The following is a 25027-nucleotide window of genomic DNA, read 5'->3' as shown; positions in this document are numbered from 1 at the left end:
TATTTAATTTGTAATTGTCATGTTTGTTTCTATAATTAATCATATTTTTTTTATTTGTTTCAGGTAAGCGACTGTTCTGGATACTACGGACGAACGTATGTAACACTAGCTAAGTAATAAAACTGTCGAAAACATTTAAATTTACAGTTTATAGGGCAAACATCAAAAAACATTTCTAAAGATTAATACGCACTAAACAAATATGACACAACGGTGATATATCATGATCGCGACGTTCGGGCGTTACGTCCTCGCTAGTCACTAGTCACTAGACACTATCACGTACGACATCCAACTTGTAGTATAGATTGTCGTGTAAAATGATTACCTGCGAGTCTGCGAGGGCGTCTTGTCACGCAAATAGAGTGTGCCTTATTTATAGACGCGTCGACGTCAGTGGGTGCAAGTATATGTATGTATATACGAATATGTCCTTACATCTTAAACGTGTATAAGTGTGTGATGTAAACGCGACTGGTTGTGAGTTCGATCCTCATTAGTTTATATTATATCATTTATTATATAAATAATCGTATTTATATTTGTTTAATTTTATATTTTCATTTCTACATTCTGGTGTCAAAAAGCGCGGCGTTGAGTTCCACCACTCAACGTGCAATGCCTCCAGAATTTGGCGGAAAATTGTGAATAGAGTCTTAACACTAGGCTTCCCCTCTGCTTAACCCGCTGCGTGCGGGATTTAGCGTGAAGCTATTTTTCTCCTAAACGTGATTTTGTACGACGCGACGCAGCGTCACGAAGCACAGCCTAACATAGTCCCACTTAGTATTCACATGCAAATTGGACCCGCTTTTAAAATAGCTTCTCAAACAAGTTTTCAATATGAAGTCGGCAAATCTGAACTTGTTTATCTAATTCTGGAAGCTCTTATGATATTGAAAATTTTCTCTTCCACATTTATGAATCTATTTTAAAAATTTCCTTTAAAAATAGATTCAAAATAAAAAACTGTTTATTTGGTTATTCCCACCATTTGAGATGTTGACCGTTTTAATATACAATTTATGTTTATAAAATCAAACTAAACTCTAGGAACTAAACGTTATTAAAATTTATACAAATTTTCCCATACGCATTATGATATTTAATTTATTTTGAAATCTGCGTAGTTAGCCATTACACTCGAAAATGATTATCGCACAAATAACTTTAATTGAAAAAAATATGATATTAATCAGCAGTATTCAATTAAATTTTGTACATTGTTTAGTTTATTTTTAGAAGCCTGTCGTGGCGTAAATGCGACTGATTGTGGGTTCGATGCCCAATCGAGAAAATGAAATATAAATTTTCATTTCTTCGCTCTGGTGTCAATCAATTCAGGTTTTATCAGTCCCTAAGAAATATTTTTACAATTACTAAGCCGGACCTGAACCTGACCAGACCAGAAGCAAATGTAAAAGGCAATTTTGTGAAGTTATCTAATATCCTACAAGTCGAACCACTCAAGAAATAATAAACTCTTAGCTGCAGAAGGCACGCGGCATGCCCATTGCTCATGATAAACACTTCCTCGCCGCAGTTCATATGATATCTCAGATTTACAGCTTGCGGCCGCGCATACTACATCGTTTAGGAATTTAGGGTTATCGGCAAGATTTTACCGTAATAAGTATTATACTTTTTATATTCCGTAAGATAAATACTCTTTGAAGATAACTGCCGTAAATTATTTTAAACACTTTACGGAAAACCGAACAAAAGACGTTGAAATTTTATATGTTTACAATTTTCCTAATACGTCGGGCCGTAAAACTGAGAATACCTGACTGATATTGGCTGAATTTAATTTAATGAGTAATCAAGCCTAATGGAAGTACGAGTAAAATTTTATACATAAAGCATGTATCAATATCGGACGAGGAAGAGATATTTTGAGATGCAAGTAGCCATTGACATTTTTGTTTAATTTTTTTCCCACTATAAATAATACTCCGATGTTTATTTATGTTATAAGTAAGTATATAAAATGTAAGAATATCGCAATCGTGATAATATTTACTGTTGGTGTCTCGTCCATTTTCCTTTTTCGTGACTTGAAAGCGCGTGAAGCTGTCAAATTAGCTTGTGGTGAACGCTTCGGTGTAAGAAGGAGATTGTATACCTCATTTTAAATTTACTTGATGCGGATCGGATTTTTTTAAAAAGGAAATAACTGTCTTCAACCGATTTGTTATGGTCAGCTTGTCGTTTTTTGCGAACTATTGAACTAATTACTAGGCTATTGTTGATAGCCTTAGGTATATCATTACTACTCCCTAATGCGAGTAATAATCTAATTTAGTATAAAATATTAAAAGTCGAAAGTATGGTTGACACAAACGTTACTAAAAAAACATTAATTAACATACCTTTCCCCCAAGTCTTTATGGGTTCCGTAGTAATTATGTTTAATACTTATATTAAGTTTTTTTTTTTCATTTTTTATTAAAATCTTATGTACGTGTAGACTAGACCAGTTCATAGTGCCGCTTAATAAAATTAAATTAACGATTTCTACACGAATTACCTATAAAATATTAGCTAAATTATTACGAAAAAAGAATCAGATTAATCAACTTAGAACCACTATCGTTAATTTAATAACGCTTTAGTACAAATTTGCTCACATTAGTTTCAAGTTGCACAGTTACGTTACATATTACGGATATTACAAAATAATAAAAAAAACAAATTTTATAAACACCTAGATATGTACGTGAAGTGAAGGCTTCCTCTAATCTATTTTGTAAGTTTCCGTTTTATCAGATGACAGTAATTAGTGCGAATCGTTTGGTAATTAATTAATTATTATGTGGAGTAGTGGTTTAGAGGTCGCCTCACGCTACAAGGCCAAGGTTGTCGAAGAAATAAATGGGTGCCGCTCACGAAAGTTCAGTCGAGATGGGAAATCGATGAAACAGATTGCAAGCTAGTATCTTTTATTTCATTTTTATTTGGTATACTCAATAGATTGTTTTACTTAAGTTTTCATAGAGAAAATACTATGGGCTTAAGGTTTATCATTTTTTCTTTTCTCAGAGTAAATTAGTTAATTTTAGTTTAGTCGATGAGTTCGATCATTCAGAACATACCTTTTTAGAGTTTCTTCGAAATAATTGATATAATTTAAATTGCATAATTAAAAATGTAATCAAAGCAAAAAAATATCTAAAACCAATATTCATTATCATATTTAGATAACGCAGTACCAATTTCAAGAGATTTCAATGAGGGTGTGTCCAACTCATGACCTTGACCCAAATTGTACTGACTGTCAAATACTTAAGATTTCTCAGTACCTATATTTATAAAGTTTACGACGTTCAAACAATGTTTGTCGAAGGGAAGATTGGGAAACCGAATTCTTACTGAGTTGATTTGTGACAGCTTTTGTGCGTAACAAAAGTTTTCAAATAGTTTAGTCATAAATGATTTTGCTAAAGAGGTGATATTGTACTGAGAAAAGATAAGGCATTTTTTATTAAATTTTTTAGATAAAATATTTAAGATATGAACTATTTATTAAGGGAAGCTTTTTAACATAAAAATAATCGCATTTTTTAATATAATTTTTTACTTTAATTATATACACATTTAATCTATATTCAGCACTTTTATATTTAAGTCAATACAAATGAGCATAATAAAAATGGACTGCCCAGTACTTTGATAGATGTCACAATTACAACATAGATAATGTTGACATGACACCAATATCGGTCCGTGGGTCTACTCTAGACGCGCATCTGCTTAGGGCGGGCGTAGCTTTCCCGGCTGGTGGAAAACAGGACCGAGCACTTACTGTGCTGGCGGCGTCGCGAACGCACGCACGCCTAACGCCTCTTACGCTACGCGAACCATAACATTATCTTGTATATATTATAAGTTTGCATTCAATACGAATTTGAGTGAATCGTACTTGGGGTTTTAATGTGCTTGTGAACAATGACTCTGGACAGGGTGGACAGTTTTAGTGGCAAAATTCAAGCGGCAGCCTCTGTGTCCTGTCTGTCACAGTGTCAAAACATTTTCGGAAAAAGGCTTAAGCGCTGGGGCTCCACAGGATCGTGGGTAAGCGATATTATATGGGAATATTTAAATTTATAGTTGATCAGGTTGAAATACTCAATTTGGCACAAAAGTCTACTTTAATATTGAAAGTTCATAAAAAGGCAACTCTTAATTAAGTTCGTTGTTACCTAACTTTTATTGCGCGAAACATTTTGAATGAATTCGATTTAATTACATGTTATTACTCGTAAAGTACGTTCAAATAAAAATTTATACACAATAGATTTAGACCAACCTACTAAAATTATGTAAATTTATTTTTTGTGTGTTATTTTATAAGAATTCATAAATTTAACTTCCCGTGCAGTCATATGTTACAACAAAATTTACGACTTGTTTGATCCGAAATAAGGAGACATAAAAAAAGAATTTATACGAAACGATAGTAAAATAGTAACGCCGACTAGTAGACATAATTTATTCCGGAAGAACTTTTATTATGCTTTTGTAAACTTTAAGTCTTATACTATGTTCATTGATAATATAGTTTCATACGAGTATATTATTTTATACCTTTACATAATGCATTTCTTATCAAAATTATATATATAACATAATATATATTATATATCTACTATATTACCATCATTTTAGTAGAGCGTCGTACATGCAGTAGGTAGTCGGGGGTTCTTTCTGAAGAAAGTTAATATTTAATTTCTTATTTCTCCAATCTGCTAAGACTAAGCAAAGCATTGGTTTCTGCACCTAATAAGCAGTATATTTAGGTCAAAGAGTGTATATTATACTATATGAGGGGAAAAGCTCAAAGCTAAGAAAATACAGTAAAAATATTATTTTCTTATACAAATATGCGTATACATTATAAAGGATTTACCCATATCTGAAAACCATAAAATTAGATCAATTTACTTATACCGCAAAAGTTTGTATAATCAAGATTGTATTGAAAACATATAAAAGACAAATTGCTAAGGGTGGGCGGTCGCGTGCCGGCCGCGTGAATATCGCGTGACTCGCCCCCACAAGCAAATAGGGCTTTTGTGGTCAGCTTTGTAAGGGTGATTTCGATCACAAGTAAACATTTGTTAAACTTCGAGTGGTACTTCAAAAAAGTTTCGTGATTGCCAACGGAAAAGGATAATCGATGTAAAAAACTGTAATTGCATATTGAATTTTATGTTTTTAAATGAGTTAGGGACTATTAAATATTCGCTACGGTTTTTTTTACTAAATTAATAATTTGCAATTTTTTTTACATAAATTAAGTTAGCTGTGAGTTTCTAGAAATCAAACTCTGGAGTGACTCATTTCTTGATAGTTTAAATTATTCGTTCATTTTATAACATTTATTTCTAAAATTAATTAAATCGGGACAGTCGCAGTGCTGCGTCTGATTGTAAACGCAACGGATCGATTCGACTTGGACGACTGAAATATTTTTATATTCTAACTCTAGTAAGTTGACAAAGCCTATCAATACACAACACGCAATGTCTTGTAAACTGGACAGGAAACGGGGAACAAAGTGTCCTATCACTAGGTTCCCTCTGCCTTCCCCTCTATATACGGAATACAAGGTGACACTAAAACAATAATAATATTAATTTAAATTTTATAACATCATTTTAGTTAATACAACATATTTATTAACCTTGACCTAACTACGTCTTAAGTTAATACCTTACTTGGTTACCAGCGACCTAGCTTTCGTAGCTAATATTTCCATAAATAGATTGAAGTTCAAAAGCAAACGTACGCGTTCCGAAGCATTCATTTATTTACAAACTCTCAAATTCGATTGCGCCATTACCGTCGTTAACATTTTACATACAAAAATAACAAACGTGTTCCTAAAGGGTATTACTCCCCAGCCCTGTGACCAGGTCTATGGCGAGACCTTGCTCGGAGCTAAACCTGTCCTGTACACTCTCCCACCAATATTAAACACTTACCATCCAAAAAATAGAGACTATATTTGAATATATCAAATTGTCAAATGTATTCGTCACCCACTGTACCCGAACTGGTTTCAGACAAGTGCTGCAAGCTCCTTTACGTAATTCGCAACACTGTTATGGACTTATAGAGTCATTGTCGATATTCATACATACATTTCGGTTTCGTCAGGAAAATTGTTCACCAATTTAAACAGCGAGGCTGGTATCAATCAATCAAAAGAGGTATCTGACCTTGTGATCTTAAAAAGGTACTATAGAATATTTTACATCGACATGACGGATTGTTTTACAAAGAAAGAAAGCCACGCTACGAATGTTATTTTTAATTTTATTTACTGTAAACAATTTTTTTTCTGCTATATCCTGTCTATAGCGGAGTAGGCAGAGGACACCTACTGTAGACGACACGCCGTTTTCTGCCGAATCCCGAGTGGGAATCGAACCCACAATCATCTCGTTACAGTCATACTCTTGGGCGTCTTTATTTCTTTATTAATTTTTAGTTCAGAAATATGGCTGACATACTAATTTTAAAACAAATAGATTACAATTTGTTCCTACACAGCGAAATATTATTATTAGTCAAGGTTTATTTTAGAATAATTTTATTTGTATTCGCCCATAAATTCTATAATTGAACGATTTTAAATTAAGTAATCGAATTTTATATAAGCAATACTCATTTGTATACATATTATAATGTAATATAAATGCAAGTGACTGTACTTGACGCAACCGTAACGTGCTTAGTAAGCAGACAGTCACGGCTTTGAATCCCACTTTTGAAATAGTTAATATGAAGGTATGATTTGTGTGGCATAGCGAAACTCGACGTTGCAACGTGGTTTGAGCCTAAGCTATGAAGAATTCAATACTTTCAGTCGATACAAACGTCCTCACGTTTGTTGTGGGGGTACAAACGTTTGGGTTCAATCCCCACTCTGAAGAATTAATTACTATTAATTAATATTTTATTTCTTCGCTTTGGTATCCAGGCCAAAGTGCTGCGTTAAGTTCCACCACTGAACAGGCAAATTGGGGCACAGAGTGTCTTAACACTAGGTTCTCTCTGCCCACCCTGCTATATACGCTTTACAGCTTGAAGCTGAAAAAAAAAGCAACAAACATTGTCCACGCGGAACTCCAGCTGGATGAGCGTGGGCCCATCTCCTCGTGCAGCAATCAATGTTTATTGGCCACGTGACCACTTTGTGATTGGCCAACGGTGTCAATCTGTCCACGTAGTTACGTAACAAAGATTTAGTGTAACGATACGAGCGTCTAAAAGCTGTCCAAATAGAATTAGATAACAATATTGTTTGTAAACAGCACCATCGTAAAATCTACTCGCATGGACACATTTGAAAAGTTCAAACAACCGTATCTCAAATGTATGGGGAGAGTTTATTTATTTACACTTCTGTATAACATATATGTAGGTATATATCCTTATTTGTAGTGTTCATGCAACACTTTGTTTATAGCATTAAAAGGAGATAGATAAATAGAAAAATGTGATAAAGCTCTCCGCTATCTTAAATTTGTCTATTTTCGTGACAGTTGTGGGTTCGATTTTCACTCGTGGACATTATATATTATTATTTTCATTTTTCGCTGTGGTTCGGCGTTGTGTTCCACCACTCGGCTCCCATTACAAAAATACATTATAACATAATCCTAATAGTACCAACCACGCGCCCACACGCTCCCCGACCATACATTACACTACTCCAGGTGTCCCTCATATATTTATTATTTATCTACTAGAAGTCAACGGCTGGAACAAGACGTTGAATATTCATATTATACGGGCACATGCGGGCGTTTATGTTGTACCAGTATGTGGATTTGTAGATATGAATTTATAATTGTGGTAATTGAATGTTAATATTTTTTGCATAGTATGTTAAACAAAATATATTTATGAGAAACTTTATCTTTTAACTAATTGCTAAATTATATTATCAAGATTATATGTTTTTATATGTATATACTACTTGCATGGCATTTTAGTCTTGTAGAATGGCTCTCTACACACAAAGTCTTGAAGTTGGACAGAAAACGGAGAAAGGAATATCTGTGCTCTAAGGAGGAACATGTACTCTTTTATGTCCAGGATAAAGCACGAAACTAAGAAAAATCTTTTAAAGGCAATTCAGTGCTTATCTTCTATATTTATATTACTTATGTTTTAAACAACATATATTCCACATTATGCTAATTTCTATTATTTAGATTAGAGCTATACAATTACACTTTCATGCACTTTAAAAGCAACGTTATGCTGGCGTACGTTAAATGCATTTCTTTATTATGTAATTATATGTTATAAGTATACACTGTCTTCAGAATCAAATCTAGACTTTTTACGTAACTCTACTATTTTGACCTACTTGTTACGAATATTGTATATTGCTTGTCATCTCTTTAGTTGGTAACATGGAACTGGAAGAGCAATATATCTACGGTTTATATTTTATATAATAAGAGTAAAAGTTTTAGATTATTAAAATTTAAGTAGGTATTTATGTATTCCGTTATATTTACTTAAAATCAAATTTATGTTACTTAAATTAGTGTCCTTTTCACACCTTCTTTCATATTATGTTTTCATTCTCACTGACGGTACTGAGCTAACAAAAATATTTTTAATATATCTTCTATTCTATCATATATGAATATCTGAATAGAACTCCAACCCACAGCCACTGGTGGATCATAGAAAGACTCTTCTTCTTTCAACTCCAGTAACAACGTCGAAGTTAGACTAGCTATAGTTAAAAGCAATAAACAAAGAAATAATTATCATATATTTATAATCTATATAGAAATAATTATTTTTTTCAAGCTAATTACTTTATTTTCCCCTAAAACTAAATCGCTTGGTTACACAACATCACAGATGAAGGCTTGCACGATTATCACGGCCTACTTGACGCACATGTGTCGCAAACTTTATTTCACTCGAGAAGGCGTTATGTTCATATTAATAAGATTCTTTTTTCAATGAACCGTTGCGATAATCTAAATACTAAATTATAATTAAATACAAAAAGTTCTTTATTATTATAAACCTTAAGAACTAAGAAATAAGGTATTGGTATTGAGAGTATAGAGTAAATACTGTGCAATTATGCGGCTTCGGTCTAAATATGCGGCAATAATGCAATTTTCACACCTTCAGCTTATTTGTAAATTTAAAATTTGCGTAAATTATCACTATAGAGACTAATACCTACCTACCAATACAAAAAAACATAAATGTGAAATGAGAGCCAAGTTATATGCGTCGTTCTCGACTCCACCGACAAAACAACAGGAAACTATATGGGTGCCGAGTTCAATATTCCCTCGAGATGAAATTCAGACTAAATTTTACGTGACAATTGTTTACCTACTGAACTGTACGCAAATAATGGAATTTAAACACATTTTATTATACCATACTATATCCATACTCTATTGGTAAATGTCAAATTGCTGAAGAGAATTACATTTAATTTATAATTAGCTCTGTCAGGGGATGGCAGACTTGTAACTCCCATGACATATTATTGTATTGAAATTAATAGATCCCTTCCACATAACAACAAAAATAGTTATGTAACATCTCTACCTATTTTAATAATATTTTATTAATAACATAGTTTTCCTACTATTATTTTATTCTTAAACTGTAAATTTTGATATGATAATAAAAATTCTTTACAAAAATATTCTACACATTACAAAAGTATTCTACAAATACCTTCATTATATTATTTTAAAAACATTATTTTCTGAAAACTGAAAATATTGCTCAACCGAACCATTGTAGTTCGTCAACCGTTAACCTAAAGAAAAATTTGAAAGGTTCTTTAAAATTAATCAATTCATTCTGTGGGGCAACGTCCGGGACTTCCATTGAATATTCCAACAATAATAACCAAATTAACTTTATCCCAACAAACGCTTTTAAAGTATTTCCATAAAATACGAATTCATCGCTAATAGCAATCATAAAGAACTTTCAAATTCTAAACGTTTGTAAAATAAAGTAAAAGTATACAATTAAAGGAGTCAACCACCTCGTTGTTTAACTGTTTATTGATATACGATACATTTATTGCAAAGATTTGTAAATATAATCATAAAAGTATATATCAATTATGACTTTAAACTTTTTATACGAGTATATGTATCTATTGATTATTAGGAAATGACCTATATTTTTATTTATTACAAATACCTATCAATCATTACTATTCATAATAATAGTTTCTCTTTGTAGTGAAAGCTACCGACTGTAGACAGTGTACCTTACATTTTAATTAATATAATTTCTTCAGGCATTATGTATTGCCCTAAGGCTGATATTAGGTCAACTTTAATCACGGGAAATAAAGAGGTGTATTACGTTTTAAATAAAAATAGTAAACAACGAATACAATTTTGGGTTTACAATTCCTAACTATTTACATGTTTGTATTATTAGCGGTGTACCAAATACTTGTTAAATTTTCCTGTTTGTATCAGATTTGCGATAATTTTCCCAGAAATCGACGATCGAAATAGTGTCCAGCGAGTTCAAGGTAAACTATTAACTAACAAATTCTTCGTCTACGAATACTACGTTGATTGTATATTTTGTCCTAATTTGTTTCGTAAAATATTATAGGGTTATTTACATAATTAATTGAAGTTGATCTGTTAATAGTTTATTATATGTAAAATTTAAATATAAGCTTAATTTAACTCACGTCTACTTATTTGTATTTCAATAATCATAAAACTTGGCAATTATATATAAATCAGTTGACAATACTATAATATAATACCATCGAGCTGGTCTGAAACCCAGGGGACGGATGGATGATAGTGTGTTCTTTTCTCCTGGTGACCTAATTATGGAACTGGAACCTTGATGAAATACTAAGAATATTTTAGTTTTTTTAACTAATATATATATTTTTGTTAGTTATTTTTTTACAATTTAAACAAGTGTTTTATAAATACTTATAAATAAAAAAAGATTTCAGCCAGATTAATACAAAAGTATTTAATAAAATGTTTTTAGGTATGATCAATTTATTTAATTTTTTGATAATACAAAACCTTCCTATGTACGAATATATGCGACAGCTCCTACAAAATTGACATGTAAACCAGTCATCAGTGAATCACAGCCTTGAAGGTTCTTCTTTTGGTGTGTTAATAAAAAAGTATGAATAAAACAATAACTGTCGTCACTTAATAAGATGTTCCGTAATTTATAGTAGTTGATTAAAAAATCGGCAGAAGATACAACCGGAAATATATAGTTTTATAATGATAATTTATATAAGTAAACATTTTTTCGATTGCGATATTCGACAGATTTTGAGATTTTTTTATAGTCGGTAAAAAGCAACAAAAATTTTATAGTAATTTTCACTTTTTTTTTTCATTTTGATATGAATCAGATTTAAGTTGTTTAATTATTCAGTATATCTTTATTAAAAAAAAATTAAGCACCGACTCGTCGATTCATTGTTCACTTTCTACTCAAATCGTAAAAGTACAGTGTAAAGCGGCGATAACAATGCCGCTCTTTGTCCATCCATATAGGAAAACAAATTTACAAATACATTTTATTAGTATAATGTAAATATGTAACTGTTATATTAAAAAAACGTGATTATAATTTATATGGTGTGTGTAGCCCACTAACGTTTCAGCCCGGAAGTTTTCATATTTTTTGATATAAAGCAGCTGTCGTTCATAAGTACTTCGCGGTTAATAAATCATAACTTTGTATACAAGATTGTCGTTCGCGTACTGGCGACTCCAGTTTATCTTACGGACATTGATCCAAAATTCTGAACTTATATGAAGTATTTCTAAATACTATATGCTTCATGACGTGTCAAAAGCAATATATTATTAGTGTTAATGAATTCTAAGAGAGTTATATAAAAATTACTGTGTAATTTATAGTGAGGATTTATTTTAAATAGCTATAATATTCTCTACCTAGTAATTTATCTTGCACAGTCAACATTCAATACATTGAATGCCCATTGAATACATCTAAAAAACAATTACGACGGGGTCTCAACCCATCGATATTCAATATGAAAGGTTAGGAATGCACGTAGCCTTGCAACAACCTGCTGAGGTCACTTGTCTATTCTCAGCGCACAATGGGTGAGAGATGACAGCTGATCCCTGTCATGTCTGGATGTGAAGGCACATCAGCTTAGCGAATCATGTTTTAACATTACAAAAAATATGAAGTAAACGTCTTACTTGATATTTCACAATCACTATCATATGGTATGTTGACTGTATAGTCCATTTGTAAAGAATGTAAGGTATCGCTAACATCTGGTAAATAACTGGCAGAAAACTGGTGTTCCACTCATTACTATTGTTTATAATTAAAAAAGCTTAAAAGCTCTACTAATGTTTGTAGGAAACCGGTGAATCACTCGCATTCCTCAATTGATTCTTTTGAATCGATAGTGCAACTTTTTGTCACCGACCAGTTCTCCGTCGACAACGTCAACGATGCGTCAAAACGCCGACCATTACCGAACATAGCGTTGGCTTGCGCAGGCGCAACTCTTTTATTAATTATCGTGGCCAATTGGGTGGAGGATGTGACGCCATGCCGGCGGCGCACGCGCGTGACCCACCTGCAAATTGAGCCTGAAGCACGCAATCGCTATTCATCCTTGAATACTCTAACTCGAAATCATATTATTATTGGTGGACGCGTGCCATCAATGGCCGAGACCGTTTGGTCCTTAGCACACAATGCTTATCGTTTAATCAGAGTATAATCCTACCTTTTATGATATGGTGTTGTTACCTTATACTGGCGCTGCACTGTTCGTACATACAACAAAACAATAATTGAATATATTCACGAATTTCTTGGATTTTACGAAGGAGAGAATTTGATAAGCGAACTTAAGAAGATTTTAGAAGAACTTAGAAATTGAATCCGCAACAATTGTTTTCAGACACGCGTCTCAATTGGAACTGGGCCAATTATAATTTAAAATTTATAAACAAGTTTGTCTCATATATTCAACCCTTTTTTTATTTACAGCTAAACAGCAATAACAAATCAAAAGTCATGGTATAACTCAGTTAAAAAAGTTAACTAATTTTTGTAACACTTCCGTGTAACAGAAAATAGTTTTGCTTTGAAAAACGATGGTCTCATTGTAACCTTTACCTTGAAAAAGTCATTATATGACAAGTTTATTAAAAAAGGCATTGAACTGTCCAATGGTGAATATTCAAAGCTATGGTTTTAATTGCTTTTTGACCTTGTGTGAAAATAGTACCTATTTATATTTTTTATGGATACCTATAAATAATCGTACCTCCAGAATTCTTCGGAAAGTGGGAAATGGAGTGTGTTAACACTATGGTCACTCTGCCTACCCTGCTGTGTGCGGAATACAGCGTGAAGGTGATAAAAAAAATGATAAACAATCGTGTGATTGATTCTTTGAGTGGGCTCATCGAAATTATTTATTCATCCAAGTTTCAAATGGTTTGCTTGTCAAATGTTACAAATAAAAGAATGATTTAACTTTTTAATTTTAAAAGTATTCACTTCCGTATATATCAAGGCTTGTTACAATTAAACAATTATCTAGTATATATAGTATAGTACTACCGCAAACGTACAAACTTTTAGATTTGAGTGTTTAAAAGAATAAGTGTATAAAAATGTATAAAAATTCCAATGATTCATACAAAACGATCGAACAATAACATTAGTAAGTGCTATGGCGAACGTGGATTTCGACACGGGCGCGCGTAGTCGAAATTTAAATCTTTCGCAACGCAACGCCGCTCTGTAAACAAAATGTAGCTGCGTAATGTACCAGATAACTCATCTAGAGACGGTTTTTTAAGTTCATAAAAATATCTATATAGTATAGTGAATTTTTAAGATAATAATGGGTAGTAATATATATAACTAAGACGAAACTAAAAGGAAACAAAAATAAATTACTTTATTCTTAGCTTAGTGACTATTGTATTACTGGATCGTACATCTCGATCTATACAAAGTTTTAAATTAGTATTATGTGTTAGTTCACACAATTTTATTTATATTGCTAGTTATCTTGATTTTTATTGTATTTTTTATCATTATTAAGTATATATGTACAGGAAATAATCATTTGTAGCTTATTAAAAAAGCCGGTATTATATTTCACGATTATAGATCAATGGAAGTAGGTACAAAAGATAAAAGTTAACAAATTTAAGTTTTGAAATATCTACTAAAATTTAACTTTGTAATGATTTGATTTCATAATTGTAAGTCTACGGAAAATAGCTTTTGTTGATTATGGGGTGAATTTCATAGAAAATGTAGCAAAAACATAAATTGCGTTAACTTAAAAGCTTGATCTGTGCTCCAAGGTACCGTAGACTTCAATATTTTATATTCATTTCAGCTTGATACTACCACGCGATCTTGAGATAAATACTCTTAACAGACGGACAGGTGGACAACAAAATGATCTTATGGTTTCATTTTTCCTTGAGGTACGGAACACTAATAATGAAATTATCATTATGTTTCTACTTTGTAATATTCATATTTTTCCATCCATTTACTTAAGCCTTATTTCTTATTATTCTTTTAAAATATAACTTATTACATCATAAATGTTTTTTTCCCCTAAATTACTTAGTTCCTTCCAAATTCAACGCCAGGTAGTTGCTAGGCGTTGTAGTGAAACCAAGATCGATAGAATTTTATTGCACGTGATAAGGGAATCTAGTCACGTTGCGGTCGCCTACACTCCGACTGTATCACGCTTCCGACAGATCTGACCACCAGCTATTTTATTTTATATTTTAAGGCCATCTACGAGTATCTATCATTTTCGCTTCTAAGAAAGTAATCTTATCTTTTTTTTGTATACGTCATTCGCTAATACGTTAGTTAACAAATAAACTGCCGATTAAAATAAAACAATTGCAGTTAACTATATTTACTAAGTACTTCTAAGAATTGTTTCATTGTTTTGAGAACGATAATTGCTTCTAGTTTTAAAGCTATGTGAAGTATATAAGCTTTAAAATTGGAAGATAATACAATTATACAAAAAAAAAACATTTAGATATATTATTGCAATGAGTATTACGTAAGTCTAGAAGCAATACAAAATGAAGAGCACGTTGAAAACAAACAATAGTACTCCCTCGATAACTAACTGAACAAAGCACTCGGTCACAAATTGCAATTACTGTTCCATACAGAAGGCGAATACAAATGATGAATGTCCCTTTAACCACCAATGATCACTTTATGTACATCGAAGACCCTATAGAAAAGTAAATCCGACTAAATTAAAATACTCAAACTACACAGACTTCAAATAAGTAAGACATTATTTAAATATTTATTTAAAATTAAATGTAAACAGAAACATACCCCTTGAACCCAACAAGTAGTAAGTCAATAGTATGCAAATAATACAATGAAAGAGCCCATCTGATGAAATGAAGGCAAACAATATATCTGGTGTATGAAAACATCTCAAGCGAATTGATTTAATAGGCCCTTTCCAGATCGTTAGTTGAGCATCCTATAAGCTGTGTGTACGCGTATGCAACGGCCACATGGCCACTTGCGCTTGCGCAGGCAGACCGAGTGTCTGGCTTCTGCGAAACACATATGTGTGTACGTGTGCGCTTGTTACATACATGTCGTTGACTCCTTAAGGAAATAGAGTATAACAATTATTTTCTTCCTTTATATATTTTTTATATATATTTATACTAGATATTCCTCAAAGAAAATTTTCAAAAAAAATTGGATTTTCATGAGAATAAAAATAAACGTTTTAGTTTCATTTCTTCGCTCTGGTAATAAGGCTTCGAGTTTTGCCACTCAACACGCAATGCCTCAAAAAATCGGCAGAACGTAAGAACGGAGTGTCTTAACACTAGGTTCCTCATTCTACCGCGGGATACATACGGGATACAGCGTGTACTCGTAGTAGAGAGAAAAAAAATTGAAAGTTAATTGTGTTCATACATATTGTACATACACTTACTATGCTCTTCCTCCTTATCCCTCAATCGCATCTTGATGTGCATACGCACGTTGCAATTCACGTCCATCCGCTGCCGGGGTTAACGACCTTTTGCATACATTGCCAATAACAAGACATAAAATTACTAGAAATTACACACTGACGTGCCAACAGGCGTATTGAAAATTTGATTTATAATAATTTGACATGCTCGCACTGTAAATTTTTATTGACAATAATTAGATACCTACCAGATCACAATGTTGATAATAAAGGAATTTTTATATAACGATTGTGAAACATAGCTGCTATTATAGGTTGATAGTTGTATGATTATAATATTAGAAAACAGTATTATAAAATTATTATTAAGTATTACTACAAATAATTCTGCTTATTGGCAATAGATGATTGACAAACACAATACTTTAAAAGTAAATATTAATTGACTCTACATTTGAATATATAACTTAAATTTCATATTTATAACATAAATCAAATAAATGTATCATCATCTAACGCAATAGAAATTTAGCACCTACGATTGAATCTATTACAATTGAACATTAATTCAATATTAAGTCACCATATCAATCTCTTTACGTCGTCCCAGTGCCCACGCAACGCATCCAGGGGCTCTCTATTTCCGCGTCAATACACTCGTTGTATAGACGTGGGTTGACGGACGGTCGCCAATTATAATGGTTTACTTTCTATGGCTAATTGCAAGTTGGCTCGAAAGCGTACCGTGATTCATAGACAAAAACTTGGTTGCCTAAATCGATTTTCTATTGTCTATGCACATGCGACGGCTAGGTACGCGTGTCTGTCTGAAAGTTAGTGTAAAATCACTTGTTAAAGTATAGTTATCTAATGCTATGGGGGTATAACGTAATATACTTTTTAATTTAGTATAATTTTCAGTAAAAGATTCGTCTATAAAATAAGGTCGTGTTTAATTCTTTTTATATTATTGAATAGAATAAAATTTTTATCCACTTTGTAGATCAATGTTTTGTGTCAAGTATTTAATTTTTTTACAAAAACAATAGAATCCAATTAAATATCTTATCAAAAAGTAGTACAAGTTTCCACACGAATGGTTCTCGAGGTATCGAAGCCTCCCAATTCTGATTGTCAATATGGGTGAAATCTAGGGTTGTCATAATAAGTAAATTTAAGCTTAAAATATTTTTTAAGCTTTAAATGTGTATCTTAAAATGATATATTACTTTTAGTTATATTTACCTAAGTATATTTTTTATTATGTAAATATATTTTTTAAAAAAGCATATAAAAAAACATTTATTTTTTGTCGAAATTGAAAAATGTTGTTTATGTATATGGAATATTGTGTATGCTAGATAGATACTAGACAATTACAGTCAAATTAAGTAAAATTATGAAGAAGATAAATCTAGACTTTACGGAAATACGTTTCCGACGCTGTGCCGTAAATTCTTTGCAATAGGTTGCAACAACCTCAGGCATATCTCACATATGTACAGTGTACACACAAATCCAAACAAAGATAATTACTTTGATAATGGTATAACGGTCACGCTTACACACCATTTAGTGTAGAAATTGAGCTCAACTTTCATTGTTTGTTTTTGTTGTTTTCATCAACACTGTAATTCAGGCTATAAGTGTACACAACTAGCTAGTACTAAAGCTAGATCGATAATTAAAGTAAACATTATAAATGAAATTATAAAAGCATTATAATTTGTAATGTTATTACAGTTTCAATTTTAAACCAAACATTTTCAGTTTTAACGTTCTTATGTTACGATGCCTTTAATTCATCTCCACAGGTTAGTGGCTCAGTCGCATTCGGGTCGAGGTCGGATTCATAATCAACATCAAAAGAATAATATTTCCAGCACACGCGCATCGACATAACGAACGTGCTGAATGAAATTTTCGCGAGTTTAACAATATATCTTCATTACTTTTCTGCATCGACATAAATAGTATTTAAATAGGCTGTAAACATCAATGTATTAATAATCTGACCCAAATGTCGTTATGACGTCCGTACCTGACGTAATACGTGTAGCCACATGTAACGGGCCCGTTTCGTTGGTTCTATTTAACTGATCTGATTTCAGTTACGATACGTTCGCGTAATCGCTAAGCTCATCCTCAATTTAATCTTTGGTCCAATATTTTGTACAATATATATAAGTATAATATGCATCGATTTTACATCTTTAAAATATGCGTCTTTCTTTTAAGTAAATCTTTCAATTTCACTTCACTTCATTAAAATATTGTAGATCTAATGACGAACAAGTGGTGACAAACTTACGCACGACATAAATTCTTCTATATTTTTACACGTTTTTATATTAAATTAATAAATAATAGTAGTATACTTAGTGGCCGTTCATTTAATAAGATATATAAATATATTTCGCCACGATTGGATTGTGGGCTCAATTCTCTCTCGGGGAAGTGAATTATTTTCATTTCCTCGCTCTAGTAACAATATAAAGCGCGACGTTAACTTCCGCCACTCAACACGCAACGTCTCGAAAATTGAACGCTGCATCTCTACAGGTACCTCTGCCTACCGTTTTTACGAAAACATCGTAAAACTAAAAGAAATTATGCCTAAAATATAAAATAAACTTATAAATATACTTAGTAAGTAAAATGACTAATGGTTAGTTATTTTTATTGTTGTGTATTAAATATTATTGTTTCCGAACTAAATTACCGGATTGGTCAAGCTTTCATTGTTTATTCGTCATTTAAACGTTATAATAACATTTGGTAGATGCAATTCGATTACGAGATTGTGGTTTTGTTATGTAAAGCACCACAAATGTACGGAAAGTAGCGTTGCAAATAAAGAAAGGAGTCCAATAGCATGGCAGGAAGAATTTAGTTTATTTAATTTTAAAATTCTTTGATCATATTCTATGTTTCAATTTGTGTTTTAGAAATATTTAGACAAAAATTATAATCTGGTACGATTTCACATTTTTTGTTTCGATAAAAGTAAGTCACCTTTTTTGCTTTTCTTCATTATATTTATTACTCATCAGATTCGTATTTACTCAATTGTGTCTTTGTACCGTTGATTGACTTCCAATACCTATACTTTCCAAATATATTTACTAAAAAGATGTCTATGGCCTAAATTAGTAAGGCCGATAGGTGGGAGTGACAGGTTATTGCACTTATTGGTTCATTGAGTGAACGATTTAGAATGCTCCAATTTCATTGCTGCAGAGCGCAAAAACTTAAAGCGCAGAAACAACTTAGTCTATCGTAATTATATCTTTACTTCAAAATAAATATCTGTCTTATTAAATTTCTCCACTCCAAATCGTCATCTATCGGATTTAAATTTTTGAGCCTATATGAATATATTTTTTAGCTTCATATTACTTTCCGTCGTATTGTAGAGAGATTGCGTGGAATCCCGCCCTTTGCCTCATTACAAGAGTAAAGAAATGAAAATATCAAATATTTAATTCCTCGAAGAATCATCGAATCTACAATCGTCGCGCTTACAATCGCACGCTTATGTCCTTGCACCAAGATGGCCCAAATGCAATATATGTACGAGTATATAAATTATACGTTGTCGCAAGAGAAAGATTTATCAGGAACCTCTTTAAATTCTTAAATCCGTAACGAATGAAAAGAAAGTAAATAATAATTATAAATTCCTCGAAATTGTTGGCAAGATGAATGTTCTCGGCAAAACGAGGATGCAAAAGTGTCGTTTGCCACATTTTTACTAACATTAAAGTCACACGCCCCAAAACCGCCCGAACTCTAATAGATCTCATTAATATATCATTCTTAGAAAAGATTTAAAGGATAAAATACGAATATGGAACGGATGTCATGTGTGTCAGATATTGGAACTTCGTTGAAGTCGTAAAGATCTTGTCCCTCCAGTAGTTTTTCATACATGGATTACATTTGTTTTTTATATTTCTTCTTAAATAAATATGATAGAAACGTAGACATAAATTATATATAAAATAGTTTTGTCTTTAAAGAAATTTCAAAGAAAAAAAATATATCTTTCTACAATGTGAAGGGCAAAAGAAAGTGTGACGAATCAATCTCATGACGCTCGACTTGTCGTCGCAGTAAATATGCAATGTCCATTCATCTTACTGCATTATTTACTGTCAATTTCAAATATAAAATTTACATTTTATACCAAATACTAATGACTAAAGAAAACATACGTCCACGTCGTAATCATCGTAAAACAGTTAAATGATGTTACGTGTATATAGACATGTTGTTCAGGACCAAACATTAACTTATGTCATCAACACTCACATTATCTTCTCTTGATAATATCTTCTAGCTCAGTTCATTCTGAGAAATCATCGTGAAACGTATATTTAGGCTGTCTTAACTGACTAAAGTAATTTTCTAAGTAAAAACTGTTTTCATTTGTCTATTTTCATTAAAGCACAAAAGAAAGTGGCGCCGAGACGGTCCCATTGTGCCGAACGAGTACTTTGGAAAAGACTATCAATTTCCGAACCGTGAAAACGTCGATTTGGCAGACGCCGCGGAGTCTGCGCGGGAGCACTTTCTCTGCGCGCACGCATTCGCCGTCATAGTCCTTCAGGCGAGCGCGAGAGCCGCCCGCCCGCCACCACGCGCCTCTGGTGCATCTTTTTGAAAACTTGAGATTAATTTTAAAGTCAAAAAAATTGTATAATTTCCATCATAATCTTTAAATCTTTATTTAAAACGGAAATTAAAAAATCCCATCGAACTCTATCGGTCGTTGAATTATTTTTCCATTAAAGTATATAAAACTTTGAAGAAGTGAATTGTACAGTGAGTGTTTTAAATAGTTTCCAAGTACTTATATCGTTGTGCTATCGCTAATGCCAAGCTTTGACAATGACCAAGACGCGTCGCGTTTGGCTTTGATACGAATGGACTCCAGCCAAACCATGACGCTCTGGTACACCGACATACTGGTAAGCTTTATTCGTATTTCGTTTATTGCGGAGTAAACATTCTCTTGTTTCCCAGTGGTGGTATTTTTAATAGTGCCAAAGAATTTTACGGTTATTAGTTCGGTTGCTTTCGTGGGCTAGCTATCGTTTCAATTATAGAGAGAAATTTGCTTCAATTGTGATCTCAGCGGCTATTACAATTACAATGTTTATACAGGTAATTTTGTGTTTCAGTTTTATATTATCATGACATAATTCCATTGTTTAGCGTAATGATGCATAACCGCAAATAACTTTGGCAATGTGAGTGTTTGAATTTCATAAATGTATGTACGCTTGAAAGAGAGACTGGGTTGTGTAAAAAAATTACGAAGTTATTGAACCACGAACGTTAACAAATGTATTGCAAAACTTAATCGCAGCATACAGTACTAAACGCATTCAAAATTTAAATGCCAAATGGTCATGACCATCTTCAACGTAGAAAAGCGGATCTGTGGCTTTTTAAATCGACTTTTACTAATCTTCTTTAGACTACCCAACCAATTAGATTTAGCAATTAAGATCGATTCAATTTTTGTTAATGAACTTCTCAATCAGTGCGTCAATAAACCGGTAGCCGGCAGGAATATAACTACCGCTATTTGTAACATCCTTCATCGAGAATGTAATTAATTCATCAAACTCGTAAACCATATTGGTGCACGATTCGATATGGACATCAATTCATCTCTTAAGATTATTGGTAGAACACGATTGACCTACAAATACATCACTGTCCGTAGCTAGAGGCTCTTTATTTAAGTAATTGGGGTCAATTACTTTGCATGTAATTTGAAAATTTTATATGACTTTCTTCATAATTGCGAAGGCAAATGAAAATTAGAAATTAGATCGATTTACATGTCTATATGTTGTATAATATTTGATGTTCGTTATTATTCGAGTGCTATGTTATCTCAGCATAAATTTTCACGCGTAACTTGTAACGGCACTTCGTAAGTATGTATATGTAAATTTCTTACCAGTCGGTTATGTCATCGAACCACTTTTGTTTGATCACGGTCCCCTGACCCTCTAATTACAGCCATCTGTTAGGTCAAGAACGAAACGTTCATAATATTTATTAAAAAAGTGTGTCGGAGCCTATAAATCTTCAGTTGCTTATCGCAACCAGCAATTTTGGAGACGATCGAATTTCGAATTCGTTTTCTCGCATAATTAACGTTAAGATATCTCCTCAGACGCCGGTCGTAGCATAGGGGAACATGCGTGTGACTGTAAACATGAGCAAATTAATTTAATATTTCTATTTCCTCACTCTGGTAACGAGACTAAACACACCAAACACACAATGCCTACAGAATTCGGGGAAAAATGGCAAATGGAAGTGTCTTAACGCTAGGTTCTCCCTGGATTATATCTCTATTATCTCTAATAATTAAATTAAGCGCGTGCTAAGTAATTCCTATCTTATTTTACATGTGCAAAGCTCATGTTTACCGTTTTTTCCTACTATGTGGGTTAGTAAATGAATATTTATAATACACTTAACATTACTAGAAGATCGTATTCGTACCAGGCAATTTGTTTCCCTAATAGTGAAATCAAAGTATACCACTTTCCGCGTACCACTTTTATTACAGCAATCTGCGTAAAGACGCATATAATCAACCACAAAATCAGCACGTGTTGGCTGGAAGGCAAACAAACCACACGCTCTCGATTTCATCTCAATATTTCACGCAAATATATGAGCCTTATCAACTAACGTTCGTTATAATTATGTTAAAAGAAATTGATCTCGCACATCTTGTATGCAAATTTGGAAAAGAAAGCCTAGTGATATATCACTACATTCTCTTCTATCCGCTCATTCTAGAAACTGTGCTGATGCTGCAACTAGGCTAGACTTGGATAACAATATTTTCTAATGTAAACAACCTTTCGGGGGGTATCATCCGCAAAGTACACTCCCACCGCTTCTACAGTGAGATACATCACTAACCACCAGCTTTGCTCAAACAGAGTTAATATTATTAAAGAAATCTTTAACATAATCCTTGTTATTATCCACTGTATGTACATAAATATTATCATGTTTTTTTAAATGTTGATATAAATCATTTATTTATAATAATAATTCACATGTTGTAACTCTTAACAAGATATCAAAAAGAAAGTGAACGTGAGATGGTCTGAAGTGCAAGTTATTTAGACGTTATTTTCGACCGGTAACCCACTTGTGCAGCTCATTTGATTAATGCCGCTCCGAGATAATGAACGCGAAAAGCTGACACAGGGTTGCCGATTATCTTTTTACAATATATTTTGATATTTTATTATTTAGCATAATATATATGATTGTTTCTAACTGTGTTATATAAGTTTTAAAATGCTATTAAATTTCATTTGAAACCACAAGCTTTCTTTGAGGAACCTTTGTTTTTCATCTTCACAACATTCGGTTATATGGCTAAGTTATGTAAAATATTGTTTTTCCATATTCAATTTACATAATTTTAAATGAACACACTCATATGGAAGTGACTAGGAAACGTTCATGTCATCACTTCCGTGGACATTGGCGTCGAATTGAAAGTTCCACGACATAAAAAACAACTGATACAAAAATATAAAACATAATTAAATTTTCTTCATTCCTTAAAATTGTTATTAAAAATATAGAACCATTTTTAGCAAGGTTATGAAGAAATAAACATATTATTATTACATTAGAATATATAGAAAGCTGCAACCCTATCATGCCCACGTTCATATAAATTGCCTTATTCATCTATTCCGTTTGGAGACATAATGCATGTAATTAGGCGAAAGCACTATCATGTCGTCACGTCCCTGAGCGACACGACCCGTCTGCATATTGTTAGATTTAAGTGCCTCTTCACTAATTGTACGAGGGGATTTGGAACTTCTGTTACTAATACCATGTGATTTTTGTAAATAAAATATTATGTATTTTAATAATATTTCTATAGTATAATATATACATTTTGTATTAAAAAATATTGGTAATACAAAATAAAAACAAGGCAAAAATTGTCTATAAACATCTACGAAATCCTTGAGAATCGGTTAAATTAATCGGTTGTAATCGATATACAAGAACTTTCACTGATATCTAATAACAAATATATAATTGCTCTCCTACAACTCAAATGAAACACAAAACTTGTTATTACAGACAAAACCTCATTAAAAAAGCGAGAAGTCTCCGTTGACATGATTTAGATGAGCTTCAGAAGATTGTCAGTGAGATAGACTACAGTTTTCGACCTTCACGTCTACCTATGTGAAGTTCGTAGAAAATTAATATTTCTGGCTCACATTGTGCGTTTGAACTTAATTAAAAAATTGTCTCATATGATGTCCCGAAGGTTGTGCGATAAATTTCAATTTTAAACACGTCCAACCATTTAAAAATCTAGACACCGGTCCTTGCCTCGCCGTTATATAAATCATAATTCGAGTTTAATTCTTAAACGAACAGTTAACTCTACACAGAACAAATTGAAGAGTGTTCGCCAATAACACTTAGTGGAATTTTTCGATTTAAGATCTGGTTATATTTTCAATTTTCATTTAAAAACGCGAAGTAAATGCTAAGATATATTGAACTAAGGTTAGACAGGGTTTTAATGTTAACAACAAAATTCAATCGTTGTAGATATATCTATTATCTACTACATCGTACGTATCATGATACCACTAAAGTCCCCAAAAAATTACCGTATAAGAAGTATTTTATTTTTTAAGTCTAAATGCTAAGAGCAATAATCAGTATAAAGCTAACATTTTATACCCACATACGAGGTTAGTTTAAAAATGAGCAAGATTTTATTTTTATTATTGCTATCTCTAGGTAAGCAATATCACGTCTACTATACAAATACAAAATAATATTTTATTCGTGCCAAAACAAGTTTTGAAATAATAATATAACGTTTAAATATAATTATTAACCGATGTTATAATGCCATTGTTGAAAGAATATGATGAATCGTTTCTTTTGTAGTTTCGC

At 32.3% G+C, this 25027-nt stretch overlaps 1 protein-coding gene across 12 annotated transcripts in view; it reads left to right on the top strand.

Moving 5' to 3' along the window:
- Positions 1-25027, top strand: part of LOC146527863 (rho GTPase-activating protein 23-like) — a 257849-nt gene that overhangs the window by 224672 nt on the left and 8150 nt on the right. The gene's annotated exons all lie outside the window — the stretch shown is intronic.

The sequence above is a fragment of the Heliconius melpomene genome, chromosome 20 (genome assembly GCF_056956725.1).
Source record: "Heliconius melpomene rosina isolate 202511_hmr_F chromosome 20, ASM5695672v1, whole genome shotgun sequence".
Lineage (NCBI taxonomy): Eukaryota > Metazoa > Arthropoda > Insecta > Lepidoptera > Nymphalidae > Heliconius > Heliconius melpomene.
The sequence above is the reverse complement of the archived record's forward strand: the minus strand, read 5'-3'. Positions and strand labels throughout refer to the sequence as shown.